Here is a 6,152-nt window from a genome sequence, read left to right as displayed (position 1 = left end):
AAATTTTTGTTAAGGATTTCCAAATGTAAGTGTTCTCAGTGACTTACTTGTATTCCTCACAAAAAATGAGTCATATTCTCTTACTAGGCTGAGCCTTCCTTGGGCACCCTTCCTGGTTCACCCTTGCTGCGCTTTACATAAGAGCAGCTTTCTTGATGCTTTCTACTTATTCTCTGTTCTCCATATTCATTCTCATTTTCTTAAAGGACAGGTGTTCGGCTTCACATCCATGAGTACGGGCCACTTTTGGTTACTGCCGCTCCCTCACGCACTACCCCCGCCTTTATAAGTAACGGGCCTAGGAAGACTTCTCAGTTATTCTTGTCCATTGCCATGTAGAATATTGTAAAGAATTTACAGGAAGCAGCATAGTGGAATGCAGAGAGTAATGTCAAAAGATAAGCACCCAGATCTTCAGTGTGGTGACCTTAGGGATTACACTTAAGATAATATCTTAGGTTTTTTCTAGATTTAAAATTCTTTGTTTTGTTTGCCTACAATTACATTTCTAAATACTAGCCCACAATTTGTGAAAGAACCTGTGTCTTCGAGGGTTGGGTAGAAAAAGTATTTGGATATTCAGTAATGTAAATGCTCTTAGTTGATTAGAATACTCCAAGAAATTGTTATGACCCAGTTTGGAAATCCAACAATTTTTGAAAGGAAGAAATACAGTTTTTTAAATTCAAGTATAGTTAGTTTACAATGTTGTATTAGTTTCTGGTGTACAGCGAAATGATTCAGTTATAGATATAGATACAGATATAGATATATATACGCACACATATTCTTTTTCATATTCTTTCATATTCTTCTTATGGTTTATTATATGACATTGAATATAGTTCCATGTGCTATACAGTAAGACCTTGTTGTTTATCTATTTTATATATAGTAGTTTGTATCTGCTAATCCCAAACTCTTAATTTATCCCTCCCCCACCCTCTTTCCCCTCTGGTGACCATAAGTTTGTTTTCTATGTCTATGAGTCTGTTCATTAATAAGTTCATTTGTGTCATATTTTAGATTCCACATGTAAGCGATATCATATTTATCTTTGTCTGACTTACTTCACTTAATATGATAATCTCTAAGTCTATCCATGTTGCTGCAAATGGCATTATTTCATTCTTTTTTATGACTGAGTAGTATTCCAGTGTGTGTGTGTGTGTGTGTGTGTGTGTGTGTGTGTGTGTGTGTGTATAACATCTTCTTTACCCATTCATCTGTCAGTGGACGTTTAGTTTGCTTCCATGTCTTGGCTATTGTAGATAGTGCCGCTATGAACGTTGGGGTGCATGTATCTCTTCGAATTATCATTTTCTCTGTATATATGCCTAGGAGTGGGATTGCTGGATCGTATGGCAACTCTAATTTTAGTTTTTTAAGGAATCTCCTTAGTGTTCTCCATAGTGGCTGCACCAATTTACATTCCCACCAACAGTGTAGGAGGGTTCCCTTTTCTCCACACCCTCTCCAGCATTTGTTATTTGTAGACTTCTTAATTACTGCCATGCTGACTGGTGTGAGGTGGTACCTCATTATAGTTTTGATTTGCATGGAAGAAATATAATTTTTAAATTATGTTAATCTAAATTTTGTCAGCTAGTTTAAGAGCCTGTGGTTAACTCTTAGTTTAAAACAGGGGTTTTCAAACTCTTCCTCAGAGGCCTAGGAGTTTTTTGGAGGGCTGCTGAGAAGGGACAGTGCTGCTAGTAGGAAGAACATTAGGCCCTCTCTATCAGGTGTACTTTTATCCAGTTTTAATTATCTAAAATATAAGTACTGCAACCATTGTTTAGCTCTTGATTTTTTACAATTTTATTGATGTATAGTTGACATATAATAAATAGTGCGTATTTAAAGTATACAATTTGATAAATTCTGACATACATATATACCTGTGAAACCATTACCATGATCAAAATAATGAACATACCCATCATTCCAAAAGTTATTTCTTTGCCCTTCATGATCCCTCCCCAACCCCACCCCCATCCCTAGACAACAACTGATCTGCTTTCCATCACTATAGACTAGTTTGCATGTGATGGGATTTTATATAAATGGAATCATACAGTATGTTCTCTTTTTTGTCTGGCTTCTTCCACTCAGCATAATTATTTTGTGATTGTGAATGTTGTTGGATTTATTAACAGTCCATTCTTTTTAATTGGTGTGTAGTATTCCATTGTATGAATACACCAAAATTTGTCTATCCATTCACCTTTTGATGGAAATGTAGGTTGTTTCCAGTTTTGGACTACTACAAATAAAACCACTATGAACGTTCATGTTCAGGTCTTTGTATGAACATAAACCTGATATCCATTGTCTTGAAAACTATTGTTTCGTATTTTTTGGTTTTGGTTTTGGTTTTGGTTTGGTTGGTACAGGTGGAAGTGTAAATTTTCTTTCTGCTACTCTGTCCTGGTTAAAAGTGGAAGTGTAAGTGTATTATCTGAAAACATGTAGGGTTTCTTATGTTGTCTTTTTATTATTTTTTTTCTAATTGTATTGCATTGTAGTCAGAGTACATGGTCTTTTTGGTACTGAATCTTTGGGGTTCATTGAGACTTTCTTTGTCACTTTATTGTGATGAATTTCCACATGTTACACATGTGCTTTAAAAAGTCCAATCTTTAATATATACATATATATACATATACTTACATATATGTATATATTGTGCTATTAATATGTTGTTTAAATCTACTTCATTTCTATCAATTTTTTTGTCTGTCTGGTTTGTTAGTTTATGAGAGATACTGAAATCTCTGGACTTGTCAAATTTTGTTTTCTATATTTTGGGCCTATTTTATAAGTACTTATAAATTCATAGTTGATAATATCTTCTTGATTAGTATCTCTCTTGATCACTACCTGTGCTTTTTACCTTGAAAGCAATTTTGTCCTTTTAATTAATAGTTGCCGGAAATTTCTTTTCCTTCTTCTCTTTTTCATTTATTTCACTAATTTTTTAAAAAAATTTATTTATTTTATTTTTGGCTGCGTTGGGTCTTCGTTGCTGCACACAGGCTTTCTCTAGTTGCAGCCAGCAGGGGCTACTCTTCGTTGTGGTGCGCAGGCTTCTCATTGCAGTGGCTCCTCTCGTTGTGGAGCACAAGCTGTAGGTGCACGGGCTTCAGTAGTTGTGGCTCGTGGGCTCTAGAGCGCAGGCTCAGTAGTTGTGGCACATGGGCTTAGTCGCTCTGTGGCATGTGGGATCCTCCCAGACCAGGGCTCGAACCCGTGTCCCCTGCATTGGCAGGAGGATTCTTAACCACTGTGCCACCAGGGAAGTCCTATTTCACTAATCTTTTTTGTGTGTTACAAAATATAACACATATGCTAAGTATGGTAAAAACCATAAATGTCAAGTATAATGAATGATTATAAAGTGAACACCCATGCAACAATCAAGAAACAGAACATTCACCAGCACTCCAAAAGGCCTCCCCCACATACCCTATGTGCCTTCCCCCATTAGCCTGACTTATGTTAATCACTTACTTGTTTTTTTAAAATAGTTTTGCCAGTTTTGTGTGTACGCCTAAACCAAGATAGTTTAGTTTTGCCTGTTTTAGAACTTTATAAAAATGGAATCATATTGTATATGTTCTTTTTAATTCTTCTTTTGTTCAACATTATGTTTGTACTATTCATCTATGTTGTTGTGTGTAGGTCCAGGTCATTTGTTTTCATTGGTGTCTAGTATTCCTCTATGAATGTTCCATAATCCATTTGTCTGTTCTACTAGGGATTGGCATTTGGGTTGTTTCTAGTTCTTGGCTGTTGTGAGCTACTGCTGTGAACATTCTTGTATGTGCATCCTCGTTCACTTGTGTGCAGGTTTTCTAGAAGCAATATCCAAGAAGTAAAATTGCTGGGTCCTAGAGTAAAACACATCTAACCATGTGAATGGAGCCTCTGGGGTTGTATAGTGTGCAACTTTGATAGAGAATGTATATTTCAACTGTAGAAGAAAATGCCAAACTCTTTTCCAAAGTGGTTGTACCAATTTATACTCCCACCATTAATGTATGAGAGTTCCCACTTTTCCATATCTTGACCAATTTTGGGTAAGTCAGATTTTTTATTTTTGCCAGTATAGTGTATAGAGCTCTTAGTGTGGTTTTAATGTTTATTTTCTTGATTACTAATGAAGTTAAACATCTTTTCCTTTGTTTATTGGCCATTTGTATTTATTTTTTGAAGTGCTTGTATGTATCTTTGGTTCACTTTTCTATTGGACAGTCTGTCTTTTCCTATTGACTTTTAAGAGTTATTTATATATTCTGGACATGAGCCATTTGACAGTTATATGTGTTGCAGATGTATTCTTCCATTCTATGTCTTCTTTCCATTTTCCTCTAGTTTCTTTTTATGAACTGACAAACTTAATTTTAATATAGAGAGTATAGTTAAAGATGTTAGAGATTTATAGTTAGTGCTCTAAGTGTCTTATGAACTCTTTCTCTAGTCACAAGTTGTAAAGTTATTCTCTTATATTATAGCTGTACAGTTTTGCCTTTCACACTTAGTCTAATATACCTGGAGTTGTTTGATTTTTTTAATGTGGTGTAAATAAAGGACCATTTTACATTTTCCATCATAGATACCCAATTATCTCAGCACCATTTATTGAAAAATCTATTTTATTGCCCCTCTGCTCATAGTGCTACGTCTGTCATGAATTGAATATCTGTGTGTGAATGGGTCTGTTACTGGACTCTCTTTTCTATTCTTTTGGTCCAGTTGTCTCTCCCTGCACTAGTACCCCACTGTTTTCATTATTTTAACTTTAAAATAAACTTTGGTATCCAGTTGAAGGCTTCCCACCCTTTGTGTTTCCATGTGTATTGAATCTGATTATCAAGTTACACACACACATGCACACACACTACATATTGAGATTTTTTTTTCATTAAACATAGGATCAGTGGGGAAAATCAGCATCTGTAATGTTGGGTCTTCAAACTCCAAATACAGCATAGCTCTCCATCTGGTTAGATTCACTTTAACATTTATAATAAAGTTTCATAATTTTCCTGTAGGGATTATTGTTGGATGTATTCATAGTATTTGATCTTTTATACATTTATAAATTATCTTTTTAAAATTTCATTTTCCAACTATTTCAGGAACAGAGAACTAAAATTGATTTTTAAATATTAACTTTGCAGTTGGCAACCTTGCTAGAAACTCTCTGATTAACTCTAGCAGTATATCTTTAGATTATTTTGGATTTTTATGCTCATGATCATATCATCTGTATATAACAACAGTTTTGGTCAGATATACCTGTTTTTTCTTGCCCAACTACATATGCCACAATACAGGGCTGAGTAGAAGTGGTGATAGGAAGCAGCCCTTTCTTATTCCAGATTTCAAAAGGAAAGCATTTAATGTTTCACCATTAAATATGATGTTTGCTACCATTACTATAAACAGATCTAAACGACCCTTGAGTATATCTTTTTCATCCTTTTATTTTCAACACTTCTGTGTGTTTGAAGTGAACCTCTTGTAAATAGCATATAGCTGTACTTTTTATTTTCATGGAATTTGACCCCCTTGCAGGTTTTACTAGTGGGTTTATTGTGATTACAAATATATTTAGAAGTCCTTTGCCTATCTTCTTTTGTATTTTCTATTTATCATATTTTTCTATGCTACTTTTTTCTTTCCTATTTTTGGGGGGGTATTGACTTTCTCTTTATTTTTTTTCTTCTTCACTACTGATTTGGAAGTTTTATATTTCAGCTCTGTTGATTTTTCTATTGTTACTCTATTTTATTGGCTATCTTAAAATTTTTAATATACACTTAGTCAAGGTCAGGAGATAGAAACTACATTGCACAGGTAGCCTAACAGGAAAAATTTAAAACAAGAATGGCTAACTAGTAACGGTAGTTACCTACTAAAAGGGGAGAAAAGAAGACTCTAAGGGGTATGCAGTAGCGACTTCAGAAAGCAGATACTACCCCCCAGGGATAAAGGAGAGTGAACAAGGAAGGAACTTAGAAACTTAAAAATTGCCTTCCCACTAGGCCGAGATTTAAACCTTTGAGTAGAGGTCTGGCTGCTATAGGAACAGGCAACCAACTTGTGGCAAAGAAACTTGCCAGAGGGTGCTGGATGGTGCTGAA

The sequence above is a fragment of the Eschrichtius robustus genome, chromosome 6 (assembly GCF_028021215.1).
Source record: "Eschrichtius robustus isolate mEscRob2 chromosome 6, mEscRob2.pri, whole genome shotgun sequence".
In the NCBI taxonomy this organism is placed as follows: domain Eukaryota; kingdom Metazoa; phylum Chordata; class Mammalia; order Artiodactyla; family Eschrichtiidae; genus Eschrichtius; species Eschrichtius robustus.
The sequence above is the reverse complement of the archived record's forward strand: the minus strand, read 5'-3'. Positions refer to the sequence as shown.